The 13,536-nt window shown below is 35.3% G+C and overlaps 1 protein-coding gene across 1 annotated transcript in view; it reads right to left on the bottom strand.

Moving 5' to 3' along the window:
* The window catches only part of LOC148952726 (uncharacterized), a 79,926-nt gene that overhangs the window by 40,216 nt on the left and 26,174 nt on the right, over positions 1-13,536 (bottom strand). Inside the window, exon 2 of the mRNA XM_089088061.1 lies at positions 11,832-11,953. The gene's annotated coding sequence lies outside the window, so the exon portion shown is untranslated. The remainder of the gene's footprint in view (positions 1-11,831; positions 11,954-13,536) is intronic.

Genomic DNA, 13,536 nt, shown 5'->3' with positions numbered 1-13,536 from the left:
TTCTCCAAAAATGTTATCAAAACCAAGATAAGCCTGCATAGTTCAAGCATCGTTTCCACCATTCCTGAATCATTACAGATGGCAATTGTTTTTCACTATATAGTTTTTCCTAGCTTGTGCCTATTTATTTCCACGGCTTTACAGGGCAACACTCAGGGACGTACGCAGGGGGGGCCTCCAGGCCCGGTCCCCCCCCCCCCGAAATCTCACGATTTTTTTCATTTTCCCATAATTTTCTGATTTTTCTCACAGAATAATGGGTTTGAAGGATTTGGCCCCCCCGAAACAAATTGAGCCCCCCCCCCGAAACAAATTCCTGCGTACGTGCCTGGCAACACTGACAAAAATGTGGTACAACCCCATAATTTTGAAACAACCAAAAGAAAATTTTCAGAGAAATTTAGTTTTTAGTGATGAATAGACCTAAGATGGATTGAATCAAGGGACAAGAAATGTTTCATCTTTTTTCAATTCCAACATGTCTGGCAGGTTTCCACTGTGTTTTGTCGGTTATTCCAGTTCCTTAAACTTTAAAGATATTTTGACAATTTCAAACTAATGCACCGCTACTACCCAATCTGTAAACAATTAAATAAAAAACAAATTTTTTTTCAACTGAAAGTAAGAAGAAACAGCAAAACATATGATTAACAGAAATTATTAGGTATATTACGGGGTTACCCCCTCCTCAACACCTCGCGCTAAACGCTAGTTTTTTTTAGTACTTTTAAAAAAGCTTCTTATTGTTCCAATTTAACAAACCTTGTGTTTCAGGAGTCTTTCCTACAGAATTGGGACAAAATTCAAGCTTTAGCGTAAAGAGCGAGGTATTGAGGATAGGGAAACCCCTTCATATACGCAATAATTTCTGTTGGTTTTAAGTTTTAATGTTGCTCCTAACTTTCAGTTGAAAAAACTTGTTTTTTTCATTTTATTTCTGATCGTTTTTTAAATAATGCCAGGAAATCAAGCTCCGCCTCCAAGGAAAAATTTCCCTCCTCCCCACGGATATATCCTCTAGAGAGGGCAACTCAATCCTGGTGAAAATTTATCCCGAACAACTACCCTTAACATCTCCAAGCGTAAAACTGAGTCGGTAAAGAGAAAGCAAGACATAAGAAGAATTCCGTATAAGGATTCTGGCAAATTCCCCCAGTTTAAATTTCTCCTGAAAAACTTACCCCCTAGAAACTTCCCTGCAATGGAAAATTTTCCCCCTAAAAGTCACACAGAAGAGAATTCTCCCCCCCCCCCCTCACCCGAAAAATGAGTGCTTACTTCCAAAAAACACAGACATTTCTCATCGGGCTATGGGGGGATCATGTTATCTCCAAAGGCATAGTTTTGGGCCTTTAAACTATTAATTAAATAAAACAGAGTTTTACCGAGGGAAGTAAAGAGCAAAGTTGAAACTTAAAACGAACAAGAATTATTAGTTCACAGCCTATCTAACATATATCAATAAAACTAATGGAAATAAATCAGCTGGTGATATTTCCCTTATTTTTAAAAATTACAGAAAACTAGCGCTTTACTGAAAACAATATACGAGTTTTAGTACGGTAAAAGTAAAACTTTTGAGGACACTTTTTACAGTATAAAAGTGAATTATTTTTAGATTATTGCTTTATTTATTTATTATTTCATTTAATTTGGCATCACTTCTGCACAATGAGCTCAGTTAAATGATTGACTGTCGCTTTGGATCTGAAAAGGACATTTCATCATTATTTTGTAGTCAAGTTCGAAGTGTCATTACAGACTCGCTTTAGAATTTATATCACAAATTAAAATTCTCCGTTTTATAGAGAGAAATAACTGGATTTCCAGAGTTCATATTACGCTTTATATGTTCTTCATTTCGAGTAATATTAGGTGAGACCAAGATGTTACCTGATAAATCACCATTATTTTATATGATGTGTGACTTTAAACTTATTATTTTCCTGCCTAAGTTTTTGAGATAATTTAGTTGTATACTGAAAGTTACTGATATCACAGCTCCTGTAAGGTTATGAAAAGCGTTATAGATTAGTTTGCCGTTTTGAGGCTACGTATTTACTTTTGACTCCTAAATCAATATTCTTATTTTTTTATACTTGGCTTTTGTCTTTTCAGTAAAGCGCTAGTTTTCTGTAATGTTACAAACATAGGGATTTATCGCCAGTTGATTTGTTTGCATTAGTTTTATTGATATATGTTAGATAGGCTGTGATCTAATAATTTTTGTTCATTTTAAGTTTCAACTTCGATCTTTACTTCTCTCGGAAAAACTTATATATATATATATATATATATATATATATATATATATATATATATATATATATATATATATATATATATATATATATATATATATATATATATATATATATATATAGGAGCAGTACCGAGAAGCCATACAAGAATTGAAGGACAAAATAAGTTTAGAGTAGAAAAAAAAAATCAAAACACAGTGTCGTTTCTTTTTGTAAAAAAAAAAAAATTAAAAAAGAAGAAATAGATCTTTGATTCTTTGTTTAAAAAAGTAAATTTAGTAGCACTAAAGAAAGTAGCTCCAGGCGAGTAGCTACGACACATAAAGGTTAACTGAGTGGATATATATTCATGTATCGGCATACTTGCTGAAAATTTTGCTAGCTCAATAGAAATGTGCCTTTAAGCTTAGGAATTTATTTGACCTGTCCCTAAATAAAAATCCATTCATGACTCAATAATGAATGGAAACTTCTAAAAAAAGATCATTTAATGCGTACATACAATATATGGTATGATAAGCTAAGTTTGTTGTCATTTCAAAAATTTTGGGAAGAATTACCTGAATTCTACTACAGAACGGTTTTCAGGTTTGTCTTTCTTCCTCTTTGGGAGTACAATCTTACGTACGGAGAGAATACTATGTTGGAATTGTCAAGTATATAATTTTAATAAGTAAGTATAACAATAAGTAATCCTTCTTTTAATATACAACTTTGAGTTTTACATTAGATTTTTAGATTCTAATCAAATAATCTAATCTAAAGTATAACAATAACTAATACTTCTTTTAATATAAAACTTGGACTAGTTCCAGAACCACATGCCTACACTTCTCTAACCCCTAAGTGGCAAGAGGTTGGGGTCAGGGGGGGGTAATTTTCTATGGGACAGAGGGGAAAACTTCCCTCCCAGACCCCAGATTCCCCCCTCCCAGCTGAGATTTAGTTTCTCGAAAAATGTTATCAAAACCAAGATAAGCCTGCATAGTTCAAGCATCCACTGAAACTGGTCAGTTTTCTTTCAATTCAATTTTCAATTCAATTCAATTTTATTTGAATAAAAACATAACACAAACATCAATAACAATAAAGATCCTAGAAGATAACGTGTTAAGGACCAAAAAAAGAACAAAATTAAAGTAACACTGAAAAAAAAATAGAAGAATAAAACATGGGTAATTAGAGCAAATTTTTTAAAAATGGAAAAATTAAATTATATTATAAAGTTTTGTTAAATTTTTATACAACTTGCAAAAACTTGTGGCAAGTTCAACACTGGAGGGAATTTAGTACAACTTTACCTTTTTTATTTGGCTCCAAATTTGAACGCCCCCCCCCCACAATATTTTGACAAAATTATGCCATTCGTTGGGGTATGGATTTAGTGATCTACTCAGAATATCGCTGCAAACCATGAACAGGATGACCTCTATTCCCTTTTGAATGCAAATGTTTGACCAAATATCTTCCTGGGACATGCTTTACAGAATTAGTCCATCACATTTACAAAAACCATGAAATTATCTGAACATGATCGTGTAGAAGGGAAAAACCATGAGTGAAAAAAAACCACCCAAGCAGGAATCGAACACAAGACTTTCGAAGTCGAACGCTTTACCAACAGAACCACGCCTCTAATAATGTGATTTGATATATTAGTGCTTGTACCTTAATTGCACAACTTATTAAGGGGGCTTAGTGGAGGAATATACGTGAGGTGTTCTTACAAACATCCAGTTAAGTGTTTTGGACCATAATTATTACAATGATGATATCGTTTTATGCTTCCAAGCTTTTCTACTTAAGAAGTGACATCAAAAGTGCATGTTGTTTTTAGTGCTATATCACACTTACGGATGGTAGAATTGATAAACCTCAAGTAAATATGAGCGATAGCTTTCAAATTAGCCATTGAACGTTATAAAAGTTCTGGTAGCCCACTAGCCCCAGGTTTCCCACTTGAGACATGGCACCAATAGTGCCGTTTTTAGTGCCATTTGGAACTTGCTGATGGTGAAATTTATAGGAAGAACGTAAACATGAGCAATATCTTTTATATGAGGTACTAAAAATCTGTCTAGATACCTGTGATACCAATACACCAATGCCGATAAGCGTGATATCAATATACGTCCGATACCCATACAGTGTGCAGCCGTTTCCCCAGGGGCTATGGAGGGTCATATCATCAGCAAAATCAAATAAATTTGACCTTTGAACTATGTTGAACTAAATGACTATCTCAAATTTTGATTGGATGACTTTGGGGGGAGGGGGCTTTTAGGAAGGGGGAGGGGATAGTTGCCCCCCAATATTTTTGGTCACTTAAAAAGGACACTAAAAAATTCAGTTTTCCTTCGAATCAGCTATTGCACATCTCTCTATGATGTTCTGGTCACCCCCTAGCCTTGGTAAAAAAAAAAAAAAAAAAAAAAAAAAAAGAGAAATTAATTTCATTTTGATCAGCCGCCATTTTTGAGGGGTTTCAGACTTTTATTCGAAATCACCATAAATTTCTTTTCACAATAAACTTTTGCTTTTGACAAGAACTGTAATAATAGTTACCATTCCTGAATCAGTGTCAGATGGCAATTTTTTTTCACTAGGTATTTTTTTTCTAAGCGCGTTTTTTAACTTTTGCTTACTATGGGCTGTGGTTTGCTCTTTACTAGGTTGCAGCTACTGCTGTCGGCTGACCGTGTTAAAGAGTTCATAATGAATTCTCCTAACGAACTAATGAGACTTACTAACGGAACTGGGAGGGGAAGTATACGGAAGGGGTTCTTGTAAATGTCCAGTTAAGGGTTTTAGACCATAACTTTTACAATGGTACTGTCTTATACTTCCAACCTTTCCACTTAAGAAGTGACACCAAAAGTGCCGTTTTTAGTGCTATATGGCACTTATTGGTGGTAGAACTGATAAAAAGCACGTAGATATGACCAACAGCTTTCAAACGAGCCATTAAACATCTCTCTAAGAAGTTCTGGATGCCCAAAAGTCCCAGCTTTTCCACTTGAGACATGGCTCCAATAGTGCCATTTTTAGTGCCATTTGGCAATTGCAGATGGTGGAATTTATAGAGAACACGTAGATGTGAGAACGCCATTGAGAAGATGTGAGAACACCAGAAAACCCCATTTTCGAGGGGTTTCAACCTATTTTAGAAATTACCATAAATTTCTTTTTGTAATAAACTTTTACTTTTAAGGCTAACCGCAATAATAGTTACCATTAGTCTCAGATGGCAATTTTTTGTCACAGTTTTTTTTTCTAAACGCGTTTCTAACTATTGGTTTCTTTGGGCTGTGGTTCGCTCTTTACTAGGTTGCAGTTACTGCTGCAGCCATGATGCTGAACAAAATGGTTATCTCAAAATTTTGATCAGACGATTTTTAGAAATAAGGATGCATGGGAGGTGGCCAAGCTGCCCTCAAATCTTTTTGGTCGCTTAAAAAGGGCACTAGAACTTTTACTTTCAGTTTTAACGAGCTTTCTCCCGATATTCTAGGACCCACTAGGTCGGTACGATCACCCCTGGGAAAAAACGAGCAAACAAATAAACACGCATCCATGATCTTTCTTCTGGCAAAAAAAATCTACATTTTTGCAGATAGGAGATTGAAACCTCTAAAGGAGGATTCTCTGATTCACTGAATCTGATGGTGTAATTTTCATTAAGATTCTTGGACTTTTGGGGGGGTTTTCTTTTTTTCTTAAAACAGCACATTTTCTCAGACTCGTAGGCATTGATGAGTTAGACTGAACCTAATGCAACATATATTTTGAATCAGTATAATAAGCCAGTTCTTTTGATATATCTATTGGTATCAAAATTCCGTTTTTAGAGTTTCGGTTATTATGGAGCCAGGTCGCTCCTTACTTACAGTTCGTTACCACGAACTGTTTGATTAGTTAATAACCGAACTTGGTGTGAAATCACCTCAAAATATCCTTAAGTTTGAACCGTACTCTTGATGAGTTGAGCTATGCTCAACTTTCAAGCGTAGTTTTAATGATTGACTAATGTTAAGCGAACTGTAGGGCATAAATTTTCAAAATTAGAAAAGATGAAAGCTTGGAACTGCAGTGTTCTTTCTGCCCGATAAATCTGGCTAAAGGTACAGTGACATAGTGACATAGTAGACACAGTGACGCAGTAGATAATCCTTGGGGAGAAATTAGCGCTGACAGAAAGTAAAGAAAGAAAAACCTTATCATTTCAGTTTTATAGAGGTTGCCCATTTCCCAGCATTTAAGGTACATCTCAGAACGCCCCGTGTGCCGTACAGTTCTAGCATGCTTGGTACGACGTTGGTATTTTTTCCATGACCACACTGCCTTTTCTATGACGAAATAAATAAGAGTTTAATATAGGGATAGGTCCTTTTATTAGACAGTGAAAAAAAATATAAAACAAAGGCTCTAAATATTTCGATGACACAGTCGGTCATCCGTAACTTTACTGATGGTAATGACCGACTGTTTCACTGTCTAATATTTTTATAAGTCGGTCATGTCTAATGTCTAATATTTTTGTTTCATTGTCTAATAAAAGGGCTGTCATTATTTGGAACTCTTATTTATTACGCTTGGTACAGCTTCCACTGCCCTTGGCACAGTTTTTGCCATGCTTGGCGCACTTCCACCTTGCTTGGCAAATGCCACCCGGTGTACTTGATTTCTGAAACTAGGCATCCCCTCAAATTGTCTGCTTCTGTATTAAAAGTTGGATGAAAAGCAAGAAAAATTGATTTATCCAATCCTTTGATTTCACCAATTCATAGAAAAAATCAATTCAATAAAGAAGAGCCGCTACTAGAAGCAGGGACGTACGCAGGGGGGGCTCCGCCCCCCCCCCCGAAATCTCACGATTTTTTCATTTTCCCATAATTTTCTGATTTTTCTCACAGAATAATGGGTTAGAAGGATTTGGCCCCCCCCCGAAACAAATTCCTGCGTACGTGCCTGACTAGAAGGTAAAATCACTTTAGATCATTTAATTCATTCATTCACATAATTGAAAGTATAAAAATGATGAGAACAAAGAAGAAGAAGAAATTATAAAAAAAAAATACAAAAAAAAAGACTAGAATGTTCACAAGAAACCCGCTCTCAACCTGCGACTAAACTGAGGAGGAATTTTTTTTCCCGTGATTTAAATGAAGAACTGGTTCAGAGCCTCTACCACATAAAGCGCATACCATTCACAAATCTTGGCTTCCGCTACGCGAAAGCTAATCAAATGTTGAAAACGAAATGTTCTGAATTATTCCAAGAAAATTTCCCTATCTAAAAAGGCAGAAATCTATTTTAAATAGGTATTTTAGATGCATATCTACTTAAGTCTCCCAAATGTATTTTATTTTAATTTTTTACCAGTGCATTAACAGGAAGTTGTTTAACAGGAAACCCCCAAAGTTCGTCAGCCAGTAAAGAGAAATCTTTAACTCCGATAAAAAGAAACCGAACCGAATATTCCTTCATGTAGACATTTTTTTTATCGACTGAAAGTGACATCGCTACCGAAGCAAAATTTGACGCCCATTATGATCTAGCTTCAAAGGATATAAGTTGTTAAAGAGTGTTTTAATTGCTTGGCAGAATTCTTATTTTATACTATTTTTTAAGCAAAAAAGCATCTCAAAGAAGTATTATTTGGACCAGTGCCGAACAGATCTTGTTTCCCAGTGTAGAGGTATGATAGTCTTCTAATTTCTATTGGAACTGTTTTTTATGTAAAAGAGCGTCCTGTAGCACCATCATTCGGAGGGATGCCAAATAAATTCTGCTTCCCAGCTCAAAAGCTTCGACGCTTCGAAACAGGAAGTTTACACTAACTTTTGACCAATGAATGGGAATTCAAGCAACCCCATCTATTTGGAATGGACCCTAACAAAAAACTGTTTTCCGTCATAATCACCTTCATACGGTTCAACTAGGGACTAGTCCGAAAGATTATGGTTTTTCCAGCAAATGCCTGCTGCAGTACCTGTTTTCTCTTTCTTCCCTTCCCTAATAGCCAAAAGCACTGCAGCTTTTCAAAGCCCAGGATCACTTTCCGTATTGTGATCCTGGCAGATGCGTCCCATCCTAGTCCCAGAAACAGCAGTTCAGCTGGATTTTGGAAGCAAATCAATACCTGATAACCAGAACAGCTGGCAGGATTTCGAAATTCTGCTGATTGCAAAGTCTACAAGGCAGCAGGAGAGAGAACGACGAGTCCACCTTCCTGATTTTTTAGGATTATTGGGATTTTCCTAAATTATTCAAGTAATTCGACGGTTTTTGATATGAAGGAACACGGTAAAGGCTTTGGGAGAGCATGGAATCTAATGGAAAGGTAAAATTATCAATGACTTAGATTATGCAGATAATGTTAGCGTCCTAGATAAACTTCTTAGCAAAATGAATAAATTTTTGGATGTTTTGAGGGTTCAGGTGCAAGAATATGTTTGAAAATTATGTAATGGAGACTAAGTCGCTCAGACTACGAATAAAAGCATATAAAGAAGTGATGATGGGTAACTAGAAGATCGATCAATTGGATAGCTTTACTTACTTGGGTAGTACTACTAGCATTGGAAAAGAGGATGGATACAGTGAAGATGTAAGAAGTAGAATAGCCAAGTCCCAGCATGTTATTTTCACAATTGAAAACAGTCTGGAAGAATAAGAAGACAAATCTGCGAACCAAGGTTAAAATATTGGAAGCTATGTTAACGACATTGGTTAAGTATAACTGTGAAACAGGGGCGTTAGCTTTTAAGCTAGCCTTTTCTTCAAAATGGGAATGAAGGTGCATGATAACGAAGGTCCTTTAAATAAATAATTACCCCAAAATTTTGAGAATTGTCCTTTCAAGCGCTTTAAAATATAGTGGAGGTAAATCCACAAATTCTGTCACTAGTACCAGCTTAAAGTCAGCTAGTCTCCTTAACCTGCCAAGAGCTAACCTTACCTACTTAACCCCTTCCCAAGGTGAACTAGGCCTGCTTTGTGTTGACTGGATTTTGAGTTTAAATACTTGGTAATTTTGCGCAACGATTTCGTTTCCGAAGAAAAAACTTTAATAATGGGAAAAAACGATTAATACCATCCTGGTAGCGTCAATTTTGAAAATTAAGAGGGAGGGCCAAAATGGATTTTTCAAAATCTAAGAGGGAAGGGAATTTTGTTGTTTTTCAATTTTCCCAATAAAAATTGTACAAAAGACATTTTCCAATGAAAATTTGAAACAGGTATTTCACAAAATGTAGGGGGGATCTATGAAGGAACACATGCCCCTGCCCCCATTTGAAACCATTGTACCATATGGTTCCTCGTTCAACGCCCTTTCCAATTATAATGATTACTAACGTGACTCCAGTGTTCCACCCCCCCTCCTCACAGGGCCCCAGACTCAGTGCCATACGCAGAGGTCTGGCCTCGGGACCCAACCTCTCGAAATTTAAAGATTTTCAGATTTGCTTGGCATTTCTTATTTAAATCATCAAGTAATTTTTTTTATTTTCTCCTCCTAAAAAGTTCCTTTGTGCGTGCATGCCAAGGCTATATACAAAACTCTTCTGATTCAGTCAGTTTTTATTCAAATTAGCATTATCAACCAGCCAGTAATAAGAAATCAGTACAGAAAATTACACCAACCAACAAAATCATCAAAAATATATAGCTATTATAGCCTAGAGCTATATCTGACACGATTAGAGGAGGGGCTGGGATGCAATTGTCACGATAGCAACCATTATATCTCGAAAGAGTTTTGAATGAGGAGTAAATTGCTACTGTTCTTTTATTATTAGAATATTTCCTTCAAAAAAGGGGTCTTGGCAAAAGATTATTAAATTATCTTGGGTTAATTACAGTTAGGGTTAATTAATATTTAGGCTACATAGGAATTTCAGCTTTTGAGCTCTGAGAAAGCAGGTTAACAATTTACACTTTCCAGTTCTCTTTGATATTTCCTACTTATTAATGAAGAAGTAACCAGACATTGCAGTAAAATTGGAGTTGCGTTTTTTTCCCTATCTTACCACGTCAGATTTCCGCAGATTCGGCTCTTACCGATTCCCATATTCCTTAGCCCCAGCAAGTAAGTTATTTTGCCTATTCTAATGTAATTCTACCAACATTTTACTTCTAGCAAAATAAAGTTATTTGATTTCAACAGGTTATGTTTGTAGTTTATAATATAAAACCAGAATAACCGATGACTTGCCTTACCACCTACTTCCTTCTTACCACCTTATCACTTAGTCGAGTGTTTCTCAAACTTGGCGTATCAGATTTTTTCTGATAATGTACCCCTTTCTTAAATTTTCGTAGCACTGAGTACACCTTGTAAAAAAATGGATGTATTTAAATAAGAATTTCTTTTTTTTCTTCTTTTTTATTTCTTTTTCTTTCGTTGGTGCATTCACAAAACTATATTTAAGGGATATAAAATTATTAGTAATGAAATATAAATAAATGTTATATTATAATTAGCACTTATCTAGATCAATGAGAAGGTAGACATTGTTTTTGCTGAGTTGACAGTAGTCCTAATTTGGTTTTAAAGGTCTACAAGATGCGGTACCATCTCAGATGCGGTTCGATGTCCAACTGACTGCTGCTTGCACTGTGCAAGTGCATATCTCCATCGAACTTCGGTGTAACATGTAACCTTCAAAATCTTATCGTGCCCCTAGGGGTACACGTACCCCGCTTTGGGAAACTGACAGTGTGAAACACTAAAGAAATGCCTTGCCACTTACATCTTTCCCACAATGTAAACCGCCTAGTTGATTACCATATAAAGTCTGAAATATCAAAGATATGCCTTACCATGTACATTTTTCTCACGATGATTATTCCACTTAATTAATTACAATATAAAGTCTGAAAGACCGGGGGTTCGCCATACCCCTTACATCTTCTCACAGTGACCTTAGTAAATTACACTAAAATATCTGAAAGATAAAAGTAAGACACACCCATATATCTTCCTCTCAACGGCCTCTCCACTTAGTCATTTACGATATGGTCTGACAAATCAAAGATATGCCTTGGAGAATCGATGGAGAAAACAATGGATGGAGAATCATATGAATGAAAAAAAAAGTTTTTAGGAAAAAGGTAAATAAAATGTACTAGGAGAGAAAAAATTATGTATGTGAGGAATTTTAAAAGTGGAAAGCTATAGAACATCGAGTAAGAGGTAAGATAGATAGGTAGTAAAGTGAAGGAACAGTAGAGAAATAGGGACAAATTAGATTACAAATAAGCAAAGAGTCTTAGATAAAAAAAAAGAAGAAAGAAACAGGATTGATTTTTTTTTCTTTCAGGAGTACGAAAAGGAAACAATAACCGGTTTGATTCTATCCATTACGTAATGTATCACCACTTATTATTGAGAAAACGAAAAAGAAGAGGAAGCGCAAAAAGGAGGACCAAATACCACTGGTTAAAAGAAAGAAAATAAGAAGAATTTAAAATATGCATGAGAAAATAATTTTCTACCTTTTCAATATTATAGTCAATTTTTGATAAAAAAAAAACAACAACAAAAAAATCAAAGATATGCCTTACCTCCTGTATCAATCTGCTAATCCTTATAAGGAAGTCCAGTATTTACTTCAGGTGGTGAAGTAACTTTAAGCAGGCTAAGTTACAGCTTCATAGAATTTCTCGATGAATCTCATATAAAACAACTGAAAAAGAACAGTGTTGTCTCAAGGTTTTATTCTGTAAAGTGATCAACCTTTTGCTATGCAACCTTTAAACCGTGTTTAATAAGGCTGAGGTTTGTAAAGTCAATGGACTTTTTGAATAGACGAATTTCAAAATAGACGAGTACCCAATAATACTTCTAGAATTAGCCTGAATGTAATTTTCCAGGCTCCCGTCCCCTTAAAAGTTAGTAAAAATTGGTCATTTCATTAATGACAGGATAGTTAGGTACAGCTCTAAGCCCCGAGAAAGAGAGGGGAGAGGGACCTTTTCGCTGTTCAACCTTTACACTAGTTTTCCGAAATATGTGTTAAGTCAGTGAACTTCCTGAGCGCAAAATGATACTTAAAGAAATTTCAGATCCCTCCTAAAGATTTTTAAAATATAGCCACTCATTTATACAAGGAATAGTTCCGTTATTACGAATAGTTACAAGGATTACGAATAGTTACGTGTGAATCCTGAGAGGGGGAGGGGTTTAGAAGTTTTAATGTAGTAAGGAGGGTTAAAACATGAAAAGCCATTTCTAGGCACATTTTCTTTTCTGTGGGTTTTCTGAGCAATTTTGAAGGCAAGAATTCCTCCTAGACATTGTAAGTTTATTTGTAACCGAGCAATTTCCAAGTTTTTGTTTGGGAGGAAGGGGTAAATAAAAATTAATAAAACGCAACGAAAATTTGTGTACATGTAATTTGTTACTTTTGTAAGTGTGACGAAATTTTGGGGATGGGGTTAAACCCGGTAGCCTCCCTTCTCCCTGGATGCAGCCCTGTTGTACGATGTCAAATAGCATTAAGTCGTATTTCAAACTGTTTATATTAATAAACGGTTGGCAAACAGCGACCCTTACCAATAGCAACCAAAACTTCGAAATCGTTATTCTATCAATAGCATTTTGAGTTTCAACACAAATCCTAATTAATTCTGGAAACTGAAAACGGTATTCAGTTTAAAGTTATTAAATTTAAAAAAAAAATTTTTTTTACTGAAAGTTAAAAAAGAGCCGTAAAGAGCCTTGCTCTTTACGCTAAAGTTTTTTATTGTTTTGAAAAATAAAGTTGTGAGACAGAGTCAAACTATAGCATAAAGAGCGAGGCGTTGAAGAGGGGACCGCCCCTTTCATATACGGAATAATTTCTGTTCGTTTTAAGTTTTAATGTTGCTCCTTACTTTCAATAATAAAAAAAAAAATGTTTTTTTAATTTAATTTCTGAACGTTTTTGAATTAATGTAGCTTTGATTTTGGCTCATCGTACATGTATAATTAAAACGAAATTTGCATATCAATTTTACTTTTTTTGGCTAAATGACTTTCTCGAAATTTTGTTCTGACGTAACGTACGAATTAACTTACATAATGAACTTCTATATTCGTATGTTTTTATTACGTATATTAAGGAGTTCGCGCCCCTAGTCAATACATCACTCTTTACGCTAAAGTTCGAATTTGTTCGATTCACAAACCCTTGAATCACAAAGGCCGGTTAATTAGAATAGATAGCTCTTTTGAAAGTACTAAAGAAAACTTTAGCGTAAAGAGCGAGGCATTGACTAGTGACATATA

The sequence above is a fragment of the Artemia sp. Qi Xiang Cuo genome, chromosome 4 (assembly GCF_049724085.1).
Source record: "Artemia sp. Qi Xiang Cuo chromosome 4, ASM4972408v1, whole genome shotgun sequence".
NCBI lineage: Eukaryota > Metazoa > Arthropoda > Branchiopoda > Anostraca > Artemiidae > Artemia > Artemia sp. Qi Xiang Cuo.
This window is presented reverse-complemented; position numbering and strand designations above follow the sequence as displayed.